The sequence below is a fragment of the Loxodonta africana genome, unplaced genomic scaffold, assembly GCF_030014295.1.
Source record: "Loxodonta africana isolate mLoxAfr1 unplaced genomic scaffold, mLoxAfr1.hap2 scaffold_119, whole genome shotgun sequence".
In the NCBI taxonomy this organism is placed as follows: domain Eukaryota; kingdom Metazoa; phylum Chordata; class Mammalia; order Proboscidea; family Elephantidae; genus Loxodonta; species Loxodonta africana.
The window spans coordinates 565806-592369 of record NW_026974881.1 but is presented as its reverse complement, the minus strand read 5'-3'; the positions used below and the strand labels follow the sequence as shown (position 1 = coordinate 592369).

Below are 26564 nucleotides of genomic sequence, written 5' to 3'. Positions count from 1 at the left end.
CCAAGAAAAATGTTGAGTATTGGATCCTTAATGTTTGATTCTAACATTGATGGAAAACATTAACAGTGTTTTATTTTCCATTTAAAATATGTATGCATTTTATCATATTACAGATTTTTTTCTGCCTCTTCTAGACTATTAAAAAAAATTAGTATGTTTGTATTTAGTGTTCTATGGGAATTTGTATTATTTTTTACCAAAAATGTTTCTCCTCCACTGATGTGATGTCGGGGTTTTTCTCTAATTTGGAGTATTCATTGACTTCTCTCTTTCTCTAACATCTTATATACAACACTTTCTGTTGGTTGTATCTTCAGAATAGATTCCATATCTGCCCACTTCTAAATTACTCCCTTGCCAACACCCTGGGCCTGGCTGCCATTACAGCTTGCTCAGACACTGAAAGGGCCTCCTAACTGCTCTCCCAACTTTCAATTTTTCCCTCTAGAGTCTAATCAGACAACAACCAGGGAGAAGTTCTTAAAACATTACTCAGGTGACATGTCTCTCTGATCAAATCTTTTCAAAGATTTTAAATAAATCCAAGTCCTTTAGGCTGCCATGATAATCTTTTGGACATATCTCTCACCTCACTACAGAGCACCCCTCTCTCCCTTGATTTCTGCTGTGCATCCTCCTTATTTTGTTTCATTGCCTCCAGGCCTTTGGACTGGGGTTGGTTCTCTCTCCTAGTATTTTTTTTTTTTTTTTTTTGCATATTTTCCTGTTGGTTGTCTCTCCCCTTTCATTCAGATCTCTGCTCAGATATCACTCTTAAGAAAGGACTTTGCTGACCAACTAATTTAACCTATAAATTAACATTCTACTTCAATGCCTTGCTCATTTTGTAAGCATTAGCATTACTTTGAGTTTTACTGTATCTCTATTTGTATATGCATTTTTTGTGTATTTCTACATTGGAATGTAAGTTTCTGCTGGGCAGAGAATTTGTCTGATGGTTTACTTCCATTTCTATGGGACCTGAAACAGCAGTTGACAAACAATATGCACTTACTTAATATTTTTTAATGAATGGATGATTGTACTGGTCCTATTGTAGGACCATCTTAGGAATTTTGTAATTACAAATATATGTTTAAAATACAGTATCTTTTTATCTACTGATAGCACACATTTTCTGGGATTTTATTTATGGTATTAAATAATATGCATAAGTGAGACTTGTCCAACTTTATATTTTTGTTCTCTTTGTTATCAAATGTTTCAGTGATAATGCCATAAATATTCATGATATATTGATAACAATTAAGTAGCAACTACAATATACCAAGCAGTGTTCTACACATTTTGTTTATAATAAGTCACTTAACTTTCACAGGGAGTCCCTAGTTGCACGAATTATTAAGCTCTTTGCTGTTAACCAAAAATATTTGTGGTTTCAATCTGCCCAGAGGCACCTCAGAAGAAAGACCTAGTGATCTACCTCCAAAAGGTCACAGCAATTGAAAGCCCTACAGAGTACAGTTCTGCTCTGACACACATGGGCTTGCCATGAGATGAAATCAGTTGGATGGCAACTAGTTAATCCTCACAACGTCAAGACCTATTACTTCTATTGAATCTGTTACTGTTATTACTGCCATTGTACAGATGACAAAGTTGAGGCTCAGAGAGGTTAAGTAACTTGTCCTTGGTCATGCAACTAGAATTTGTATGATTATTATTAATCACATGGTTTTGTTCTATTTTATATTCTCCATTGTCTAAACAGAAGCATCGCAAAAGGGGGGCAGAGGAGGGCACGTGCGCCAGGGTCCAAGTCCAAGGGTGCAGCAGACAAGGTACAGAATGCTTTTAGGCGCCACAAATATGAAAGCCAGACAAGAGGGGGGACATTTCTGCTGACTCATCAACATCTATTCGTCTTGAAATTTGGGATAGGGAAAGGCTGAACTTAGAGATTGCCCCTGGAAATGCCTTACCCTCACTATGCCCTGTGTCTGAAATATATTACAAAGTATAAGAATTGCAAGTTTCTTGATATTTTGATAAAAGTAACATAAAAATTATACGACAGTGATTTGCTTTGGATTTTACTAGTTCAGTAGCTTTCTAGTTTAGGTATTTTCTATTCAGTATTTTTTTTGTATTTTATTGATTATATTTTGCTAATGTATATCTGTGAACAGACTTACACGCGTGTATATGAACGCACACATGCATGCACACACTCCTACACTCGTGAACACACATATCCACTCAAGGATTTCATGGATAAAATTAAAATATTGACATGAAGGTAGATCTCAATAATTCTCGAGATATAGAAAGTTAATGGTTAAGAAGACTAAATTCCACCAATACTGTTTATATATTCTATGCAAATCTAATAAAAATCACAACAAAATTTGTAAAGAAAATGACAAACTAATTCTAAAACTTATGTAGGTATGTAAAGGCCCAATAGTAGCTAGAGTAGTACTAAAAAATAAGTAACAGCCCCTACCAGATACCTGACATTTTGTAATAAATGAACAGTGCTGTGTCCTTACTTAAATAAACAGACTTCTCATTTGACTAAATCTAGTTTATGTCATTGTTTAATTTCTATCTCTATGCTTACAACTACCAAATTCATATCTCCAAATAGAATCTCTTCCCTGAAATCCATGGTTGAATATCAACTTCCAAGTTAATATCTCCATTAGGATATATATTAAGTATTCAAAATTGACTTATTTGAAGTTTAAAGGTTGATTAGGCTCTCCAAGATATTTTCCTGCTCAATCTTCATCCTATCAATAAATGATGCCTTTATTCAACCAAAGCTTTAGTAGCATCCCTGACTCCACTGTTCTCTCAAAGAATGCATTATTCAGCATTTCCTCATTGTCTTCAGGATTTTGCTACTTTTGCTATTTTCCATAGTTGATGGTTCAAGTCATCATACTTACTCACCTGTACTTTTGTAATATCTATCTAAATGGTCTTACTGTGCCCATCTTTGTACCATAAAGCACATGGAATAATCCATTTAAAGTATGTTAGATTTTATTAAGGTTCTATTCAATTTTACAAAAACCTGAGTTGAATGGAAAGCTTTTAAAATTAAACTCAAGGCCCAACTCCACCTGGCCTCCATTATTGTATGCTCCTCAATTCCTATTACATCACTGGGCTCTTTCATTGTATTACAGCTATATTTTGCTGAGGTTTCTTCTATTTTAGGGCTTTAGCCAGTTCATTTACTTTGAGCAGTCTGCTTCTAGAAATGATAGAGAGACTTCATCCCTGAACCAGTTACTATCTTGTCTTTTTACCCTACTTTTTAAATTTTTCTTCAGATAGCAAGGCACCATCTTACTATATATATGTAATTATGTGTATCTATTTCTGTCTATCTACTACTAGAAAAAGAATCGATGCATGCAAACTCCAGCATTGATGAAGAATGTTGAATATACCATAGACTCCCAATAGAATGAATGTTTACTCATTCAGTCTTAGAAGAAATACAACCAAAATGTACCTTAGAAATTAGGATGGTGTCTTAGTCATCTAATGCTGCTATATCAGAAATACCACAGGAGGATGGCTTTAACAAAGAAAAATTTATTCTCTCACTGTCTAGTAGGCTACAAGTCCAAATTCAGTCGTCAGCTCCAGGGGAAGGCTTTCTCTGTCTGCTCTGGAGGAATGCCCTTGTCATCAATCTTCCCTTGGTCTGGGAGCATCTCAGTGCAGGAATCTCAGACCCAAAGGACATGCTCTGCTTCAGCACTCCTTTCTCGGTGGTATGAGGCCCCCATGTCTCTCTTCTCACTTTGCTCTTTTGTATCTCAAAAGAGATTCACTTAAGACACTACCTGATCTTATACATTTCATCAACATAACTTCTGCTAATCCATCTTATTACATCATAGTGATAGGGTGTACAACACTTAGCGAAACCACATCAGATCGTAAAATGATAGGCAATCATAGAATCACACAAGGTAATCATGACCTAGGCAAGTTGACAGATATTTTGGGGGGGGGACACAATTCAATCCATGACAGATGGTGAGACTTCAAATTGCTTACTTTGAACATGTCATCAGGAAAAACCAATTGCTAGAAAAAGGTACCATGTTTGGTAAAGTAGAGAGCCAACCAAAATGGGGGAAACCCTCAGTGAGACGGATTAACCCAATAGCTGCAACAATGGACCCAAAATACCAAAGATCATGAAGATGTTACAGGACATGGCAATCTTTCATTTTATGATGCATAAAGTCACCATAACTCGGAACCAACTTGATGGCAGCTAACAACAACTAGAATGCATATACTTTGACATCCTGCTTTGGTATCTGAAAAAAATATTTGTGTCCAGAAAGTATTTCTTGGATGAGTGAATGCAACTTGTGTAGATTAGATTATTAAAAAAAAAAAATTATTATTATTAGTCACCAAATATTGACATTATTCCTGTGCTTGCCCCCACACACATAGACCTACACTGTCTCCATGGGAGGAGTATATTTCCTGACCCACTGACACTAGTCTTGGCCATGTTACTTGGTTAACGGAATGTGGATATGAGTGTGAGTGTGGTGTTTCCCAGCCTAGTCTGTAAGAGACTTCTCCTCTGAAAGCTTGAAGTTCTACCATGAGATGAACATGCCTCAAGTGTCTGCTGCCCCTTCAACTTGTCCAAGGAAATTAAGAGATGCATGGAAACAACCTGAACTCAAAACCTAGCTGATCTGTAGAGTTGCATGAAATACTTTTTATTATGTGTCACTAAGATTTTGTGGTTGTCTTTTATGCATCATTATTGTAGTAAAATTCTGACTAATATCCCAACCCAGTGCCTTCGAGTCGATTCCATGACTAATATAGGAACATGATATGGAAGCCAAATACAGACCTAATGGTATATGAAATATATGATTAATTCACTATACCTAGAAACAAGGGAGAGGGTTATCCTTGGTGCATCCTGAGTAGCGGGGTATTTCTCATCTCTTTCACGTCAGGATTTGCCATATGACTTGCTGGGCAAATGGAATATGAGTGAAGTGAAAGATTCCACATTCAAACAGAAGAATTAAGTGCCATTTACCTGGTTCCAGGCATATTCCTATGCATTTGCCATGATAGTGGCTAACATAAGAGCTGCTAACCACAAATGAAATTAGAAAAGATGATAATACAGAGCAGATTTGCACTTGACTCACACCCAAGGGGTATTATAAATGAGAAATATCCCCACATTTTAAGTCAATGAAACTTGTGGATTGTCAATCAACTAGGATAGAGTTCAAGCCCAGTTCTAAGGATATAACCTAACCATTTCACCAATAACAGTAATCCCATTTGTCGTGATTATTTCTGGAGCATGAATTAAACCAGATGTTGTCTAATTAGGTCAATTGTTTATTTATTCTAGAAGGGGTTCATGCACCTGTAATTATTATACAAGTTTGAACTCAGGTTTTTTTTTTAACCCAGTTCACACAAATTTTAACTGATTTAGTGATAATGCAAAAAAAGTGCTTTTGCTGATGATAATGGTGATGATATACACCCATCCCAATCCATATGTATTTTATATAATTAATACTGACAGAAGCTTGGGTGAAACTTTGACTTGCTCTACAAACATGACTAGAAACCAGTGAGATATCACAGGTGTCTCCTATGAACAATAGGCATATTGGTTTTTACAGACCCTAAACCAAAGATGTCTCTATAATAGCTGACTTGAATATCATATTTTTAATACCATTAGGTGACCATTAATATATATATATTTATTAACTTTTATTGAGCTTCAAGTGAACGTTTACAAATCAAGTCAGTCTGTCACATATAAGTTTACATACATCTTACTCCGTACTCCCACTTGCTCTCCCCCTAATGAGTCAGTCCTTCCAGTCTCTCCTTTCGTGACAATTTTGCCAGCTTCCCACTCTCTCTATCCTCCCATCTCCCCTCCAGACATGAGATGCCAACACAATCTCAAGTGTCCACCTGATATAATTAGCTCACTCTTCATCAGCATCTCTCTCCCCCCCACTGTCCAGTTCCTTTCATGTCTGATGAGTTGTCTTCAGGGATGGTTCCTGTCCTGTGCCAACAGAAGGTCTGGGGACCATGGCCGCCAGGATTCCTCTAGTCTCAGTCACACCATTAAGTATGGTCTTTTTATGCGAATTTGGGGTCTGCATCCCACTGATCTCCTGCTCCCTCAGGGGTTCTCTGTTGTGCTCCCTGTCAGGGCAGTCATCTATTGTGGCCGGGCACCAACTAATTCTTCTGGTCTCAGGATGATGTAGGTCTCTAGTTCATGTGGCCCTTTCTGTCTCTTGGGCTCTTAGTTGTCGTGTGACCTTGGTGTTCTTCATTCTCCTTTGCTCCAGGTGGGTTGAGAGCAATTGATGCACCTTAGATGGCCGCTTGTTAGCATTTAAGTCCCCAGACACCACATTTCAAAGTGGGATGCAGAATTTTTTCATAATAGAATTATTTTGCCTATTGACTTAGAAGTCCCCTTAAACCATGGTCCCCAAGCCCCCGCCCTTGCCCCGCTGACCTTTGAAGCAGTCATTTTATCCCAGAAACTTCTTTGCTTTTGGTCCAGTCCAATTGAGCTGACCTTGCATGTATTGAGTGTTGTCATTCCCTTCACCTAAAGCAGTTCTTACCTACTAATTAATCAGTAAAAAAAACCCTCTCCCTCCCTCCCTCCCCCCCTCCCCGTGAAATATTTCATAGTTTGGAGGAATCTGGAGGGCATTATGCTGAGTGAAATTAGTCAGTTGCAAAAGGACAAATATTGTATGAGACCACTATTATAAGAACTCAAGAAATAGTTTAAACAGAGAAGAAAATATTCTTTGATGGTTATGAGGTTGGGGAGAAAGGGAGGGAGAAGGATATTCGCAAATTAGATAGTAGACAAGAACTATTTTAGGTGAAGGGAAAGACAACATACAATAAAGGAGAGGTCAGCATAACTGGACTAAATCAAAAGCAGTTTCCTGAATAAACCAAATGCTCCAAAGGCCAGAGTAGCAGGGGCAGCAGTTGGGGGACCATGTTTTCAGAGGACATCTAGGTCAATTGACATAATAAAATCTATTAAGAAAACATTCTGCATCCCACTTTGGTGAGTGGCGTCTGCAGTCTTAAAAACACTATCAAGCGGCCATCTAAGATGCATCAATTGGTCTCAACCCACCTGGAGCAAAGGAGAATGAAGAACACCAAAGATACAAGGTAATTATGAGTCCAAAAGACAGAAATGGCCACGTAAATCCAAGACTACATCAGCCTGAGACTGGAAGAACTAGATGGTGCCCATCTACAACCGAAGACTGCCCCGACAGGGAACGAAACAGAGTATCCCTGACAGAGCACGAGAGCAGTGAGATGCAGACCTCAAAGTCCCGTAAAAAAATTAGACTTAATGATCTGACTGAGACTAGAGGAACCCTGGAGGTCATGGTCTCCAGACCTTCTGTTGGCCCAAGACTGGAACTATTCCCAAAGCCAACTCTTCAGACAGGGATTGGACTGGATTATAGGATAGAAAAAATAGTGGTGAGGAGTGACCTTCTGGTCTCAAGTGGACACATGAGACTATGTGGGCAGCTCCCGTTTGGAGGGGAGATGAGAAGGCAGAGGGGGACAGAAAGTGGCTGACTGGACACGGGGAATACAGGGTTGAGAGGAGTGTGCTTTCTCATTGGTGGGAGAGGAACTAGGAGTACATAGCAAGCTGTATACTAATTTTTGTATGAGAGACTGACTTGATTTGTAAAGTTTCACTTAAAGCACACACACAAAAGATGGAAAGAATACACAGAGTCACAGTACCAAAAGAAATGGTCAATTTTCAGTCGTTTCATGAGGTGGCATATGATCAAGAACTGGTAGTAGTGAAGCAAGAAGTCCAAGCTACACTGAAGGCACTGGCGAAAAACAAGGCTCCAGGAGCTGACAGAATACCCACTGAGTTGGTTCAACAAACAGATGCAGCACTGTAGATGCTCACTCCACTATGCAAAGAAATTTGGAAGCTAGCTACCTGGCCAACAGACTGCAGGAGACGCACGTTTGCGTCCATTCCAAAGAAAAGCGATCCAACAGAATGTGGAAGTTATCAAATGTAAATCATAGTATTAGTAAATATGGTAAACAAACAAACAAAGAAACTCTATTTTTCTACAGTGAATATGACATTCTATCCCCAGGAGATCCAGTGAGTTTATGATGTTGTTGTTAGGTGCTGTTGGGTCAGTTCCAACTCATAGCGGCCCTGTGTACAACAGAACGAAACAGTGCCCAGCCCTCGGCCTTTCTCACTGCGATGTTTGAGCCCACTGTTGCAGCCACCGTCTCAATCTGTCTCATTGAGGATCTTTGTCTTTTTCACTGACCGTCTACTTTACCAAGCACGATGTCTTTTTCCAGGGACCGATTCCTCCTGATAATATGTCCAGAGGACGTGAGACCAAGTCTTGCCACCCACCTTTCTAAGGAGCATTCTGGCTGTACTTCTTCCAAGACAGGTGTGTTCATTCTTCTAGCAGTCCATGGTATATTCATTATTCTTCACCAACAACATAATTCAAGTTTCAATTCTTTTGTCTTCCTTATTCATTGTCCAGCTTTAGCTGCATATGAGGCGATTGAAAATATCATGGCTTGGTTCAGGCACACCTTAGTCCTCAAAGTGACATCTTCAATTTTTAACACTTTAAAGAGGTCTTTTGTAGCAGATTTGTCCAATAAAATATGTCGTTTGATTTCTTGACGGCTGCTTCCATGGGTGTTGATTGTGGATCCAAGTAAAATGAAATCCTTGATGACTTCAGTATTTTCTCTGTTTATTGTTCCAGTTGTGAGGATTTTTGTTTTCTTTATGTTGAAGTGTAATCCATACTGAAGGCTGAAGTCTTTGATCCTCATCAGCAAGCGCTTCAAGTCTTCTTCATTTTCAGTAAGCAAGGTTGTGTCATCTGCATGTCTAGGCTGTTAATGAGTCTTCCTCTAATCCTGAGGCCCCTTCTTCTTCATATAATCCAGCTTCTTGGACTGTATGGATTATACGTTTTTTTAAAGACACTGAGTTTTTGGTAATTTACTATGGCAGCCCTAGAAAATGAATACAGAGCCCTTCACCAAGAACAAGTCAAGTTAGCACCAAAAATGCTCCTGTAAGGGTAGCCACATAACATGAGACATGGCAGTTTTAAAAAGTATGAAGTAAAACTCTCAGCTTTGACAGACAAAGGGCTCCTCTAAGACTAAGTTCATTGCTGTTGAGTCGATTATATCTCATAGCGACCCTAAAGGACAGAGTAGAATTGACCCATAGGGCTTCCAAGGAGTGGCTGGTAGATTTGAACTGCTTGAATAAGTATTGTGAAAAAATACAACCCTGACACACAACTTTTCTGAGCTTAGTATTAAAACAAAACAAAACAAAACAAAGTCGCTATCGAGTGGATTCTGACTCATAGGGACCCTATAGGACAGAGTAGAGCTTCCCCACAGGGTTTCCAAGGAGCGACTGGTAGATTCAAACTGCAGACCTTTTGGTAGCACCCAAATGCATAATCATCGCACCACCAGTGGCTTTCAAATCAGCTATAGGCTGATGATCTCCAAATTCTTAGAACCCAGAAAACTACTCTACCTCAGAGTGGTATCCACAGCTGGGAACTGTTCTCCACACTTGGATGACCTCAGACATCCAAATCTAGCATGTCCAGAAAAAATCTTTTGGTCATTTTCTCAAGTTTGTTCCTCCATGGTTTTCCACATGGTAGAGAATAGCTCTGGTGACCATGCGCTCATGGTAGCCTGAATTCTAGAAGTCACCTTTGATTCTCCATTCCCCTCATCCCATACGTCTGATCCACCAGCAATTCTTGGCAGCTCAAGCTCCAAAGTACACCTCAAGCCTGCCCACTGTTCCCACCTGCACTACCACCATCACTCCTCACCCTGACCACTGCAGAAGCATCCTGACTGGTCCTCTGTATTTGCTGTCTTCAAGTTATCCTGGGCTACAGTTAATTCCTGGGACACATTTTTTCTCAAGACCATTGAACAATAGAAGGAGAAGGGCATTTAGTTGTATGCTACCTCCTCTGCTTGAGCTGCATGCCCCTCAGAAATCACTTTTCACTGTCCACTCTATAATGTCTCTTTTCCAATTTCCTGTCTTTGGCCGCACTGCTTTGATAGCGTGCATGCATGCGTGCTTCAGGGGTCATGTAGACAGCTGCTTGGAGGAATTTTTCTTAGTACAATCATGGTTGTGTGCCATCAAGAGATTCTGACTCATATCAACCCTGTACGACAGCTTAGAACTGCCTCACAAGGTTTCCTAGGTTGCAGTCTTTATGGCGCAGCCCTGGTGGCACCGTGGTTAAGAGCTCGGCTGCTAACCAAAGGGTGGACAGTTCGAATCCACCAGTTGCTTCTTTGCAGAAAGACATGGCAGTCTGCTTCTGTAAAGACTTACAGTCTTAGAAACCCTATGGGGCAGTTCTGCTCTGCCCTATAGGGTCACTATGAGTCGGAATTGATTCAACAGCAACTGGTTTGGATTTTGTTTGGTTAGAATCTTTATGGGAGCCCATCTCCAGATCTTTTCAACCCTTGAGCTGGTGGGTTCCAACGGCCCACCTTTCAGTTAGCCAAGCACTTAACCGTTGCACCTCCAATACTTAACTCTGCACGCGAGAGGGCCCTCTCCTGACGTCTCCCGTCTCCTCACCCGGCACACCTTGGCGTTGTCCTTGCTTCTAGACCCCACCCTCCCCTCTGGAGGCCCAACCCCCCCACGCCCGCCCCACACCCGGGCCGCTGGGCGGGGCCGGCAGCCATGTTCCTAGCCGTCCAGCCAGTTACTCCCGGAAGCCCTGGGACGGGTGGTGAGGGGCCCGGGCGGATGGCGCGCCTTAGTGAGGATGCTGTTCGTGCTGCTTTCCGTGCCGTGTTTTCTGAAAGGTATGAAACTCCGGCAGCTGGGTGGAGGGACCAGCTCCCAGACTGAACAAGCCTGGCCCCTCGAAGGTGTGGAGGGAAGGCGCCAGGAGGGCGGTTCCCAGTCCCAGCATCCCGTGGGCTCCAGAGGTTGGAGAGTCCGGACGTTGGGTTAGCAGCTGGCATCGACCCTTCCAGGGTACCCCGTCCCGAGTGATCCCCAGGGGCGGATGCGGCTCGGGGGCGGGCGGACGCAGCCACTCTAGGGGCTCCGAGAGGGAGCCTCTGGCCCGGGAGACTCAGCTGGTCTGCAAATTTGCATCCCCATGGATTTGCGGGGGGCGGGGGTGGGGGTCCAGCCGCGGGATCCAGCTGCGGAGTGCCCTCGGGCCTGGGGGCTTGAAGGGCTTGGGGAGAAAGGCTGTGTCCAGGGCTGCGCCCAGGTCCCTACTCTGCCCGGGGCGGGTTTGCGGGCCAAGCTGGGGGATGGGCGCCTGCCCCCCCGCCCCCCACCTGCTCCCTCTGCCAGAGGGGAAACCAAGGCCCAGAGTTCGCCCAGGGGTGGTGAGATTCCAGACTGAGGGCGGGGCACTCGCCCCCATTCGTCCTCCCACCCCCACCAGACTCCGTAGGGTGCCAGGGACAGGGGAGAGAGGGATCCCCCGCCCAAGGCCATGCTGCCCCTTATTGTTTTGGGCGCTGTGCCTGGGAGGCTGAGGCACCCCGCGCCCTCGCCCGCGCCCGGCTGGTCTACTCTCGGGGCTGGGGCGTCGGCGGGGCCCCGGCCCCACCGGGAAAGGAAGGGGTCCTGGGAATCTGTGGAGCAGCGTGGGGATCCTACTCCTTGTGGAAGCAGCAGCGATTCAGTGTCTGTTAACAGTGTGGATGCCGGGTCCCGCTCCCCCTCTGGGTGGCGGGGGTGGGGGTAGCAGGAAGGGGTCCTGAGCAACCAGGTCGTTTGTTAACTTAAACATTTGTGCGGCGCTGTGTACCAGTCGCTGTGGATGCGGTCTCTGGTGCTGAGGGGATTTGAGGGTTCCTCACACTGGCGGGATTTGGAGCCTCTACCCTGGTGGCAGTGGGTTCAGTGGGTTACCCTGGTGGCGTAGTGGTTAAGTGCTAAGGCTGCTAGCCAAAAGATTGGCCATTTGAATCCACCAGGCACTCCTTGGAAACTCTGTGGGGCAGTTCTACTCTGTCCTATAGCGTCGCTATGAGTCAGAATTGACTCGAAGGCAACGTGTGTTTTTTTTTTTTTTTTAGGTTGGAGGAGATTAGGTGTCTCTCGGGCTGACATTTGAAGGTCTGGAGCTGGCCGTTTATGAGGGTTTATAAGGGTTTTAAGCGCTCCGGCCATGGGCGCCAACCCGATCTTCCAGCCCCTGCGGACGGACTGCCCCCCCCCCGCCCTGGGGGGATTGGCTGCTCTGGGACCCCGAGCCCAGAGGACAGTGAGAAGCTGACAAACGTGAGTGATGCCCTGCAGGCTCCAGTAGGAGGGGCAGCCCTGCTCACATGGTCTCAATACGGGCAGTCGGCTTCGTGCTTGGGGGGTGGTTTCCGGATGTTCACTCGTGTCCCCCCACCCCGTGCAGGGCGACAACTCTCCTCTGGACGGGGACCTAGTAGAGGCCTGCAGGGCATCAGGGTGTGGAGGGGCAGAGCTTGGGCGGGGAGGGTGCGGCCCTGCAGGTTCCTGTACATGACCACGGCAGGGGGGTGCGGGTCGTGAAGGCTGGGCCTGGTCGAGGACCCACTAGGTCTCACAGAAGGAGTGGGTTAGGATAATAACAGCATTAATGGGAGTATTGAGAGAGCGCCCTGGGGCGTTGGGTCCCTCGGGAAGAAAAGCTTCTGCTATCGCCACTGGAGCGGTACCCAGGTTGGTGCCGGCTTAGGTCCAGGAGGTTCCCATGCACGGAGGGCCTGGTGGGCAGAACAGAACCGGCGGTGCGCGCGCCCTCTCGCGGCCTTGCGCCAAATCGCTGAAGTTCAGTGTCAGGTGATTCTAAGCCATGGTTTTGGAACTGAATAGTGAAGCAGAGCAAAGAAATGATGCAGTGCCTTGATGGGCCCGGTGGAGACAACAAGAAGCAAAGCACAGCTCAAACTTCAAAATTCCACTGAGTGTTAGTACGATTTGGAGGGAGAAAATAGACGGAGAGTCGAGAGGCCCATAGATGCAGAAGGGTTGGAGGATTAGGGTTAGGGGTTAGGGTTTGGTGTTAGGGGTCCAGGTTTGGGGGTTAGAGGTTTGGGAGTCAGGTTTAGGGGTATAGGTTTTAGGTGGTTGGGGGTTGGGGTTAGGGCTGGGGTTACTAGGCTCGGGCACAAGTGGTTTAGGGTTAGGGTTAGAGTGAGGCTGAGGTTGATTCCCAGTCTTGTGTACCGTCTCTTCCTTCACCAGAGTTACCACATATCTGTCGTTTGGTTGGAAACCCTGATGGCGTAGTGGTTAAGAGCCACCGGTGCTAACCAAAGGCCTGCAGTTCAAATCCACCAGGTGCTCCTTGGAAACTCTATGGGGCAGTTCTAATCTGTCCTATAGGGTCTCTATGAGCTGGAATCAACTCGACGGCAGTGGGTTTGGTTTTTTTGGTTATTGTTTAGTTGACTTTTCTCTACCCACTCTTCGTCTCCCTGGTGAACATCAAAGATTGTTTCTGTGCGTAAATGTTTTCATGATAGTGGTCACTTACTGTATATGTCGTTTTGTGATTGACTTAGTATGATGCGCTCCAGATTCATCCATGGTGTGAGATGTTTCGGAGATTCATCATTGGTCTTTATTGTCGTGTAGTGTTCCACTGTGTGTATGTACCGTAGTTTGTTTATCCGTTCCTCTGTGGATGAGCACTTAGGTTGTTTCCATCTTTTTGCTACTGTGAATAATGTTGCAGTGAACACGGGTGTGCATATGTCTATTCCTGTGACTGCTCATGGAAACCCTGGTGGCTAGTGGTTAAGTGCTATGGCTGCTAACAAAAAGGGTTAGGGTTTGGGCTTAGGGATGTTAGGGTTAGGGTTGTTAGAGTTAAAGTCCTTAGGGTTTGGGGTTAGGGGTTGGGGTTTGGGGGTTAGAGTTTAGGGTTGGGTTTTTTGGTTAGGGTTTTTGGGTTGGGGTTAGGTGTTAGGTTTAGGGTTTGAGGTTAGAGTTTGGAGTTACAGGTTAGGTGTTAGGGGTTGCAGTTTGGGGTTTAGGGTTTTGGGGGTTTAGGGTTTTGTGGTTTAGTCATTAGGGTTTCGGTTAGGTTTTAGGGATTTAGGTTTAGGCTTGGGGTTGGGTTTGTTTGGGATTTGTGGTTTGGGGTTAGAGGGTTGGGGTTAGAGGGTGGGTGTTAGAGGGTTGGGGTTTAGAGTTTGGGGGTTAGAGATTGAGGGAGTCAGGGTGAGGGGTTAGAGGGTGAGGGGGTTAGAGGTTGAGAAGATTATAGAGTGAGGGAGTGAGAAGGTGAGGGTGTGAGGGGGTGAAGGTTAGGGTTTAGGGTTAGAGGGTTTAGGCTTAGGGTTCAGAGGCTTAGGGTTGGGGGTTAGGGTTTTTGGGTTCAGAGGTTGGGGTTGGTGTTGTGGTTAGGGTTAGAGAGTTAGGGTTAGAGGGTTAGGGGTATAGTTTAGAGGTTTAGGGTTATTGGTTAGGGCTAGGGTTTAGGGGTTCAGGTTTAGGGGTTTGGGATGGGTTTGGGGTAAGGTTTTAGAGTTTAGGGTTAGAGGGTTAGGTTTAGGGCTTAGGGCTTAGAGTTTAGGGTTTTAGGACTTAGGGTTTAGGGCTTAGAGCCTAGGGTTTAGGCCTTAGGGTTTAGGGTTTAAGGCTTAGAGTGAGGGTTAGGGCTGGGAGCTGGGGTTAGGGTGTAGGTTTTAGGGTTTAGAGTTAGGGTATTAGGGTTAGAGGGTTAGATGACTTAGGCTTTAAGTTAGGGTTTAGGGGTTAGTGGTTGGGGTTAAGGGTGTTAGTGTTTAGGGTTTTGGCATTTAGGATGTTAGGGTTAAATGTGTTAGGGCTAAGGGTGTTAGGGTTTCGCGTGTTAGGGTTTCGCGTGTTATGGTTTAGGGTTTAGGGTTGTGTTTTAGGGTTAGGCTTAGGCTCATTCTTAGGTTTAGGGCTAGGGATTTGAGGTTTAGTGTTTGGGGTTGGGTTTGGGGGTTGGGGTTAGAGGGTTAGAGTTAGAGGGTTAGGGTTTTGGGTTAGGGTTTCATGTTAGCGTTAGAGGGTTAGGGTTGGAGGGTTAGGGCTAGAGTAGTTAGGGTTAGGGTTGTTAGGGTTAGAGTCGTTAGGGTTAGGGTGATTAGGGTTTAGGGTTAGGTGTTAGGGTTTAGGGCTTACGGTTAGGTTTTGGGTTTGGGCTTTGGGGCTTGAGGTTTGGGTTTAGGGTTTTGGGCTTAGAGTATAGGGTTTAGTGTGTATGGTTTTTGTGTGTAGTGTTTTGGGGTGTAGGTGTTTAGACTGTAGGGTTTAGGGTATATGGTTACGGTTTGGGTTAGGGTTAGAGTTCAGGGCCTTGGTGGTTAGGACCTAAAGGCTTAGGGTCTTAGGGGCTTTGGGGCTCAGGGCTTAGGGGCTAGAGTTAGAGGGCTAAGGCCAGAGGGCCAGAGGGCCCGAGGGCCAGGGTTATGGTTTGATTCCTGGCTGACAGTTTTTTTCCTTCAATATTTTATATAAGTCATCCCATTGCCTTCTTGCCTCCATGATTTCTGCTGAGTAGTCCAAGTTTATTATTATTTACTTTCCTTTGTTGGTGACTTCTTTTATCCCTAGCCTCTCTTAAAATTCTCTTTATATTTGATTTTGGCAAGTTTGATTATTATATGTCTTGGTCACTTTCTTTTGAGATCTACCGTATGTGGAATTCGATGAGCATCTTTCATGATATCAGGGAAGTTTTCTGCCAACAAATCTTCAACAGTTCCCTCTGTATTTTCTGTTAGCCCTCCCTGTTCTGGTACTCCAATCACTCATAGTTATTTCTCTTGATAAAGTCCCACATGATTCTTCAGATTTCTTCATTTTTTAAATTCTTTTATCTGGTTTCTCTTCAAATATATTGGTCCCAAGTGTTTTATCTTCAATCTCAGTAATTCTGCCTTCCCGTTCTTCAATTGTGCTCTTCTTACTTTCTGTTGAGTTTTCTATCTCTGTAATTTTATTGTTTATCTTCTGAATTTCTGATTGCAGTCTCTCTATGGTTTCTTGCAGCCTATTAAATTTTTAATTATGTTCTTGAGTAACCTTTTTAATTTCTTCGGCTGCTTTATCTGTGCGTTTCATGGCTTGTTCTGCATTTTGCCTCATTTCCTTCCTGATGTCTTTAAGAGTTCTGTATATTAATCTTTTGTATTCTGCATCTGGTAATTCCAGGATTGCACCTTCATCCAGAAGATTCCTTGAGTCTTTGTTCTGAGAGCTTGTTGAAGCAATCATGGGTCAGCTTTTTTTTTATTTTAATAATTTTTGTTGTGTTTTACGTGAAAGTTTACAAATCAAGCCAGTCTCTCACATGAAAACTTATACACAACTACTTACATATTCCCAATTACTTTCCCCCCAATGGGAGAGCCCACTCCCTCCTTCCACTCTTTCTTTTCGTGACCGTTTTGCCAGTTTCTAAGGCCCTCTACCCACCCATCTCCCTTCCAGGCAGGAGATACCAACATTGTCTCAAGTGTCCACCCAAACCAAGTAGCTCACACCTCACCAGCATCCCTCTCCAACCCATTGTCTAGTCCAATCCATGTCTGATGAACTGGCTTTGGGGATGGTTCCCGTAGTGGATAAATGGAAGGTGTGGGGGCCATGATCACTAGAGTCCTTCCAGTCTCAGTCAGACCATTAAGTCTGGTCTTTTTATGAGAATTTGGGGTCTGCATCCCACTGTTCTCCTGCTCCCTCAAGGGATCTCTGTTATGTTCCCTGTCAGGGCAGTCATTGGTTGTGGCCCGGCACTATCTAGTTCTTCTGGTCTCAGGATGATGTAGTCTCTAGTTCATGTAGTCCTTTCTGTCTCTTGGGCTCGTTATTATCTTATGTTCTTGGTGTTCTGCATTCTCCCTTGATCCAGGTGGGTTGAGAATCATTGATGCATCTGAGATGGCCGCTTGTTAGCATTTAAGACCCGAGACGCCACATTTCAAAGTGGGATGCAGAATGTTTTCTTAATAGATTTTATTATGCCAGTTGACTTAGATGTCGCCTGAAAACATGGTTCCCAAACATCTGCCCCTGCTTTGCTGACCTTTGAAGCGTTAGGAAACTGCTTTGGTTTAGTCCAGTTGTGCTGACCTCCACTGTGTTGAGTGTTGTCCTTCCATTCACCCATAATAGTTCTTGTCTATCTCTTTAGTAAATACCCCTCTCCTACCCCCCTCCCTCCCCCTCTCATAACAACAAAGGAATATGTTCTTCTCAGTTTAAACTATTTCTCAAGATCTTATAATAGTGGTCTTATACACTATTTGACCTTTTGCAACTAATTTCACTCAGCATAATGCCTTCCAGGTTTCTCCATGTTATGAAGTATTTCACAGATTCATCACTGTTCTTTATCAATGTGTAGTATTCCATTGTGTGAATATACTATAATTTATCCATTCATCCATTGATGGGCACCTTGGTTGGTTCCATCTTTTTGCTATTGTAAACAGTGCTGCAATAAACATAGATGTGCATATATCTATTTGTGTAAAGGCTCTTATTTCTCTAGGATATATTCCGAGGAGCGGGATTGCTGGGTTGTATGGTAGTTCTATTTCTAGCTTTTTAAGGAAGCACCAAATTGATTTCCAAAGTGGTTGTATACCATTTTACATTCCCACCAGCAGTGTATAAGTGTTCCAGTCTCTCCACAGCCTCTCCAACATTTATTATTTTGTGTGTTTTGGATTAATGCCAGTCTTGTTGGAGTGAGATGGAATCTCATTGTAGTTTTGATTTGCGTTTCTCTAATGTCTAATGATCGAGAGCATTTCCTCATATATCTGTTAGCCGCCTGAATGACTTCTTTAGTGAAGTGCCTGTTCATATCCTTTGCCCATTTTTTAATTGGGTTGTTTGTCTTTTTGTGGTTGAGTTTTAGCAGAGTCATGTAGATTTTATAGATCAGGCGCCAGGCGGAGATGTCTTATCTGAAAACTTTTTCCCAGTCTGTAGGTGGTCTTTTTACTCTTTTGGTGAAGTCTTTAGATGAGCATAGGTGTTTGATTTTTAGGAGCTCCCAGTTATCTGGTTTCTCTTCGTCATTTTTAGTAATGTTTTGTATTCTGTTTATGCCATGTATTAGGTCTACTAATGTCCCTATTTTTTCTTCCATGATCTTTATTGTTTTAGATTTTATGTTTAGGTCTTTGATCCATCTGGAGTTAGTTTTTGTGCATGGTGTGTGGTATGGGTCCTGTTTCATTTTTTGCAGATGGATATACAGTTACGCCAGCACCTTTTGTTAAAAAGACTGTCTTCTCCCCAATTAACTGACACTGGGCCTTTGTCAAATATCAGCTGCTCATATGTGGATGGATTTATATCTGGATTCTCAATTCTGTTCCATTGGTCTATGTGTCTGTTGTTGTACCAGTATCAGGCTGTTTTGACTACTGTGGCAGTATAATTGGTTCTAATATCAGGCAGAGTGAGTCCTCTCACTTTGTTCTTTTTTAGTAATGCTTTACTTATCCACGACTTTTTTCCCTTCCATATGAAGTTGGTGATTTGTTTGTCCATCTTTTTAAAAAATGTCATTGGAATTTGGATCGGAAGTGCATTGTATCTATAGATGGCTTTTAGTAGAATGGACAATTTTACAATGTTGTCTTCCTATCCATGAGCAAGGTATGTTTTTCCAATTACGTAGGTTTCTTTTGTTTTTTTGCAGTAGTACCTTGTAGTTTTCTTGGTATAGCGGTTTTGGTTTTTGGTGAGGTTTATTCCTAAGTATTTTATCTTCTTGGGGGCTGCTCTGAATGGTATTCATTTGATGATTTCCTCTTCAATGTTCTTTTTGTTGATATAGAGGAATCAACTGATTTTGTACGTTTATACTGTAACCTGAAACTCTGCTGAACCCTTCTATTAGTTTTAATAATTTTCTTGAGGATTCCTTAGGGTTTTCTGTGTATAAGATAATGTCGTTGGAAAATAGAGATAATTTTACTTTTTTCCTTACCAATCTGGATGCCCTTTATTTCTTTGTCTAGCCCAGTTGCTCTGGCTAGGACCTCTAGCACAATGTTGAATAAGAGCGGTGATAAAGGGGATTCTGGTCTGTTTCCCCTTCTCAAGGGAAATGCTTTCAGGCTCTCCATTTAGGATGATGCTGGGTATTGGCTTTGTACTAATACCCTTTATTATGTTGAGGAATTTTCCTTCTATTCCTATTTTGCTGAGAGTTTTTATCATGAGTGGGTGTTGGACTTTGTCAAATGCCTTTTCTGTATCAATTGATAAAATTATTTGGTTCTTGTCTTTTTTTATGTGGTGGATTACATTAATTGTTTTTCTAATATTGAACCAACCTTGCATACCTGGTATAAATCCCACTTGGTGATGGTGGATTATTTTTTTGATACGTTGTTGAATTCTATTGGCTAGAATTTTGTTGAGGATTTTTGCATCTATGTTCATGAGGGATATAGGTCTGTAATTTTCTTTCTTTGTGTTGTCTTTAGCTGGTTTTGGTATCAGGGTTATGCTGGCTTCAGAGAAGGAGTTAGGTAGTATTCCGTCCTTTTCCATGCTTTGAAATACCTTCGGTAGTAGTAGTAAGTCTTCCCTGAAAGTTTGGTAGAACTTTGCAGTGAAGCCGTCAGGTCCAGAGCTTTTTTTGGTTGGGAGTGTTTTGATTACCTTTTCAATCTCTTTTTTTGTTATCGGTCTATTTAGTTGTTCTACTTCAGTGTGTGTTAGTTTAGGTAGGCAGTGTGTTTCTAGGAATTCATCCATTTTTTCTAGGTTTTCAAATTTGTTAGAGTACAATTTTTTGTAGTAATTTGATATGATTGTTTTAATTTCAGTTGCATGTGTTGTGATATGGCCCATCCCATTTCTTATTCGGGTTATTGGTTTCTTTTCCTGTATTTCTTTAGTCAGTCTGGCCAGTGTTTTATCAATTTTGTTAATTTTTTTCAAAGAAGCAGTTTTTGGCCTTGTTAACTCTTTCATTTGTTTTTCTGTTCTCTAATTCATTTAATTTTGCTGTACTTTTTATTTTTTGCTTTCTTCTGGTGCCTGACAGTTTCTTTTGTTGCTCTCTTTCTGTTTGTTCAAGTTGTAGGAACGGTTCTTTCATTTTGTCTCTTCTTTAATATGTGTGCCTTTATTGATATAAATTGACCTCTGAGCACTGCTTTCACCATGTCCCAAAGGTTTTCATAGGAAGTGTTTTCAGTCTCGTTGAATTCTGTGAATTTCTTTATTCCCTCCTTAAGGTCTTCCATAACCCAGTCTTTTTTGAGCAGGGTATTGTGCAGTTTCCAAGCATTTGATTTCTTTTCCCTGGTTTTTCTGTTATTGATTTTTACTTTTACGGTCTTTTGTTCAGAGAAGATGTTTTGTAATATTTCAGTGTTTTGCATTCTGCAAAGGCTTGTTTTATGACCTAATATGTGATCTATTCTAGAGAATGTTTCATGTGCACTAAAAAAAAAATTATACTTTGCAGCTGTTGGGTGGAGTGTTCTGTATAAGTCTATGAAGTGAAGTTGTTTAATTGTAACAATTAGACCTTCTGTGTCTCTATTGAGCTTCTGACTGCATTTCCTACCCTTCACCGAGAGTGTTGTGTTGAAGTCTCCTACCATAATTGTGGAGGTGTCTATCTCACTTTTTAATTCTGTTAACGTTTGTTTTATGAATGTTGTGGCTCTATCATTGGGTGCATAAATATTTAATATAGTTGTATCTTCCTGGTAAATTGTCCCTTTAATCATTACGTAGTGTCCTTCTTTATCCTTTGTGGTGGATTTAACTTTAAAGTCTGTTTTGTTGGAAATAAATATTGCCTCTCCTGCTCTTTTTTGATTGTTGTTTGCTTGATATATTTTTATCCGTCCTTTCAGTTTTAGTTTATTTGTGTCTCCAAGTCTAAGGTGTGTCTCTTTTATGCAGCATACAGACTGATAGTGTTTTTTTATCCAGTCTGCAACTTTCTGTCTCTTTATTGGTGAATTTAGTCCGTTTACATAAGTGTAATTATAGATAAGTATGAGTTTAGCGCTGTCATTTTGATGCCTGTTTTTGACAATTTCATTTTTCCATTTACTTTTTTGTGTTGAGTTTTCTTTGTAGAATGTGTGTTCCTCCCTTTCATAGTAGTTGAATTTATTTTGCTGAGTCGTTATGTTTATCTTGGTTTTTATTTTGAAGTATGGAATTGTTAGACCTCATTGTGGTTACCTTAATATTTACCCCAGTTTGACTAAGTAAAAACCTAACTTGTTTCACCCTATATCACCTTGGTTTCCTCTGCATATGTAAGATCTATGCCTCCTGTATTTAGTCCCTCTTTTTTGACTGTTGTAATCTTTTACATAATGACATCAATGATTTCCTGTTTTGAGTAATTTTTTTTTAATTAATCTTATTTTGTTTTTGTGATTTCCCTATCTGAGTTGATATTAGGATGTTTTGTTCTGTGACCTTGTGTTGGTATCTGATATTATTGATTTTCTGACCAAAGAATTTCCTTTAGTAATTCTTGCAGTTTTGGTTCGTTTTTTGCAAATTCTCTAAGCTTGTGTTTATCTGTAAATATCTTAATTTCACCTTCATGTTTTAGAGTTTTGCTGGATGTATGATTGTTGGCTGACAGTTTTTCCTCTTTGAGTGCTCTATATATGTCATCCCATTGCCTTCTTGGCTGCATGGTTTCTGCCGAGTAGTGCAAACTTATTGATTCTCCTTTGTAGGTAACTTTTCGTTTATCCTTGGGTGCTTTTAAAATTTTCTCTTTATCTTTGGTTTTGGTATGTCTTGGTGATTTTCTTTTGGGATCTATCTTGTATGAGGTTCGATGAGCATCTTGGGTAGATACCTTTTCATCTTTCACGATGCCAGGGAATGTTTCTGCCATCAGATCTTCCACTATTCTCTCTGTATTTTCTGTTATCCCTCCCTCTTCCGGAACTCCAATCACACGCAAATTATTCTTGAGAGAGTCCCCCATGATTCTTAGGGTTTCTTCATAGTTTTAAATTCTATTTGATTTTTCTTCAACTATATTTGTGTCAGTTGCCTTATCCTCCAGCTCCCCCACTCTGCATTCCAGTTCCTCGAGTCTGCTCCTCTGACTTCCTATTGAGTTGTCTGATTCTGTGACTTTATTGTTAATCTTTTGGATTTCTGAATGCTATCTCTCTATGGATTCTTACAGCTTATTAATTTTTTTACTATGTTCTTGAATAATCTTTTGGATTTCTTCAACTGCTTTATCCGTGTATGCCTTGGTTTTTTTGTAGATTGCCTTATTTCATTTGTGAGGTCATTCCTGATGTCTTGAAGCATTCTGTATACAATTTTTTTATATTCTACATTTGGCAATTCTAGGAATGTATCTACATCCGGGAATGATTTTGATTCTTTGATTTGGGGGAATACTATCTCTCTATGGGTCTGCTTCTTCATGTGATTTGATGTCGACTGCTGTCTCTGAGCCATCTATAAGATTTTGTAATATTTTCTTTTATATTTGCTCACTGAGTCTTATCTTGTTGTTTTGTTTTGTTACAATACACCCAGATGGGCTACTAGATTGTGGTATCGTGATTGCTGTAGCTTTTGAATCACTTACATCCTATTACCAGCTTGCCTGAGCTGTTACCAGGTATATAAGTGTATGAGCCCATTCACTATTCTTGAATAGAATCAGCTCAGGTGTCCTGATAGCTGGTCCCCTAGTGTGTGGTGTAGGCTCTCACCTATTATCTTAGAGGAGTAGTGGTGATGGTTGTATGTGCCAGTTTCTATTAGTGGTAGGGGGTCACATTTCGAGGAGGGCAGGATGCTGACAGCCTTCCTTCAAGTGTCAGTGAGGTAGGTGTGGCTCTATTCTCTAGAGTGCTCTGGTGGGTGAGCTCTGCAGCTGTATCTTAGGCACCCAATACTTGGGTAGACGTCACTATTCTCAGACTCCTCTAGCAGGTGGCTAGGTGGTGTGGGTGGAGTTTCAGCCCTCTTTTCGCTGGTGTGGACCAGTGAGGGCTCTGTTTAATAGGTACAGAGGTATCTGACCTCCAAAACTTGCCTTTCCACTGCTGAGCTAAAACAATTATGGTCAGATCTCTATCAGAATTACCTTTGCATTATAATAGCCACCTAGTTACCTGTAGGGTGAAAGCCAAAGACTATGGGTCTCTTAATGCCTGGATGGAGCTGATTCTGTATTGTTAATTGCAGTTTAGGGAAGTCAGGGAAGGATTTTTTCTTTGATTGTTAAATGGTACTTTTCTCAGGCCAGGAGAATGGGTTAGAAAAGAAAGAAGAAAAAAAAAATCGAGCAGTGCACTTCACTCTCTGGCACAGGGAATTCCAGTCTTAATGAAGCTGGCTGGGGCAATGAGGGGTGGAATCAGATATATAGAAGAGAGTAACCTGGCAAAATATACAAAGTTACTTATGTTGTTTGGTGAGGACTGTTTTTTCTGAGATTCCAGAGCGTTGTGTAGCTTGCGTGTGCTGGCTGTATCCCTGCTGAGACTGTCCCAGAGGGTTAGGGTTGCGTCCATGCTCACACCATCTCAGGAAGCCACAATCAGCTCCCCCACACTTTGTCCAACACCCAGCACCAAGGTTTCCTTTCTGGGGCGCTGCACTCCAGGCTCCAAAACCAGTTGCTGCTTCCCCGTGGTTTTTCATTTCCCTGCCAGCCGCGTCTGTGTGGAGCCTGCGTGTGCTGCCTGGGTCCCCTCTGAGGTTGGTCCTGAGGTTAGGCCTACATCCGTGCTTCCCTGTCTCAGTAAGCCACAATCAGCCCCACCACTCTGACACCAGGAAACCGTGAGGGCTCAAGGCTGTGGCGTGGGACACTGGCTCCGGAAGCGGTCGCTGCTGCAGTGTGGCTTTTCACTCCCCTGTCACTCAGGTCAACTCCTTAGTTCTGTGTTTGATGGTCAGGGTTTGTAGATTGTCCTTTATGTAATTGATTCACTTGTTTTTTCGAGTCTTTGTCTCAAGAGGGATAAGCGGAAGCTTCTACCTAGTCAGCCATCTTGGTCCTGCCCCCGTGTCTGCCTCTTTATGTGATTTGATATTGACTGTTGTCTCTGAGCCATCTATAAGTTATTGTATTAGTTTATTTTATGCTTGCTTTTTGTATCCTAGCTTCTTGCTTTGTTTAGTTTTGGTATACCCAAATAAGCTGCTTGAGTGCGTTAGGTTGATTATTTTCACTTTTGAAGCTCTAATGTACTATCACCAGATGGCTAGCACTGTTACCAGATATATGAGCCTAGGAGTTCATTTATTTTTCTTGTATGGATTCAACTCAGGTGCCCAGGTAGTTGGTCATAAAGTGTGTGGTACAGGCTCTGTCCTACAGTCTTAGAGGGGCAGGGGTTATTGGTGTAGGCAGAAGTATCTGGCTGCAGTAGGGGGTCAGGCTCTGATCAAGGCAGGGGTCTGACAGCTGTCCTCTGAGTGTCTGTGAGGAAAGTGCATCCCTGTTCTGTAGAGCACACGGGTGGGTTCTGCAGAAGGGCGATGGGCACCCAATGCTTTTGGTTGTAAGTTCTGGGCGGTACTACTTATCCTTGGAACCCTATCACAGGTGGCTAGGTATTGTGAGTGGAGCCACCAGTCCTTAGGCCCCTGATGTGGGTAGGTGAAGACCCTGTTTAATAGGCAAAGCAGTGTCAAACATCAAACACCCATCTTTCCACCGTCCAGCTGAAACCATTGCAGTCTGGCAACAAGGGCCTATTCTCCTGAAATGGGCCCACACAGGTCCATGCTGGGGTGAAAGATATTCAAAGCCCATGGACCGTTTGTGCCTGAACAAGAGCTACTTCTGTCCTGAGCTCCCCAGCTTAATTGAGCTGGCAGATTATCTTTCCCCCAGTTGTGAACTTATATCTTCTTCAAGGACGGAAGAATGGCTCAGAGTGCTACCGGGGCCTATCTCAGGCCCAGGGAAGTTGACAGCCACTGAAGCCGGCTTGGGGGCTGGGGGCGTGGTAAAATAAACACAAGTAATTAGCTTTTGCCGAGAGTGCCGTTCTTCTCTTGTTCTGCAGGTGTGAGTAGTCTGTGCAACTTGCTGTCTTTCCCTGAGTGAAGCGCCTCTGGAACGCTACTGCCAGCCTCACTGCAGTCGCTCCAGGGAATGGTGCCTGAGGGTTCCTGGCAATTCAGGTCCAGTAACTCCTCTCCACTTCTGAATAGTCTCTCCCTCCCTCTGCCGTTGAGTCCATTTTCTAACTTTGCCTTTGATGTTCAGGGTTCCTAGCTTGTCATAAATATAATCGCTTCACTTGTTTTTTCGGGTCTTTTTTGTAAGAGGGATCACTGGCAGCGTCTCACTAGTCTGCCATCTTGGCCTCGCCTCTCTAATATAATCAACAATTTTTTTAAAAAAGAAAGAAAAGAGTGAAACCTGTAGAAACAGCAAATAACAGAATGAGATCCACAGAAAAACTAGATATTTGAACTATCAGACAAAAACAGTGAAATAACTCTATTATGTTCAAAGAAATAAAGGCAAGACTTAGAAATTTGGCAAAAAACTAGAAACTACGAAAAAGATAAACTTAGAAAGTCAACTGAAAACTACAGCTGAAGTTAAAATCTTAATGTATGTATATAACAGCAGATTACAAATGCTGAAGAGAGATTTAGTGAACTGGAAGACATGTTGGAAGAAAATAGAGGCATAGACAAAAGGAAAAATATATATAATATAAAAAGGAATAAGATACAGAGAATACAATGAGAATATCTAGCATAAAATACTTTAAGAAGGAAGAAAAAGAATGAGGCAGAAAAACTGAGATCATTGCTGAGAATTTTCCTCAAATGATTAAAGATATCAAGTCACGGATTCTAGAAGACTTACAAAACCCAAACCAAAAAAAAAAGAACAAAGCCACTGCTGTCAAGTCGATTCTGACTCAAAGCGACCCTATAGGACAGAGTAGAACTGCCCCGTAGAGTTTCCAAGGAGCGCCTGGTGGATTCGAACTGCTGACCTTTTGCTTAGCAGTCGTAACGCTTAACCACTACGCCACCAGGGTTTCCTTATAAGACCCATGTAGGGTAAATACAAAGAAATTCATAGTAGGACTGCTGAAGCTAAAGACAAAAAACCCCACAAAAAGCAAATAATTGAACACTACTAAAAGATTATCTTTAAAGGACAAAGAAACTGACCGATGACTTCTGTACAGAAATAGTGAAAACCGTAAGACAATAAGATGGTATATTTAAATTATAGAGAGAAAATCCATGGCAACCCAGAACTCTATGCTGAGGAAAAACATCCTTCATGAACGAGCAAAGACCTTTTGTTTTCAGACAAACAAAACCTAGATAAGTTAACATCAGCATGCCCACATTAAAGAAAATTCCAAAGGTATTCTTCAAGCAGAAAGAAAATAGGGTGAAAGGCTTAAGATGCAAGAAGGAATGAAAGTTAATGAAA

At 42.4% G+C, this 26564-nt stretch overlaps 1 long non-coding RNA gene across 2 annotated transcripts in view; it reads left to right on the top strand.

The window, feature by feature from the left end:
- Positions 1-26564, top strand: part of LOC135229180 (uncharacterized) — a 192229-nt gene that overhangs the window by 122953 nt on the left and 42712 nt on the right. The window contains exon 1 of one of the 2 annotated variants that reach the window (XR_010319945.1): positions 12218-12418. The exons of the other annotated variant lie outside the window; for it this stretch is intronic. This is a non-coding gene — a long non-coding RNA (uncharacterized LOC135229180). Of the gene's footprint in view, positions 1-12217; positions 12419-26564 lie in introns of those variants that run through there. 2 annotated transcript variants of the gene reach the window in all.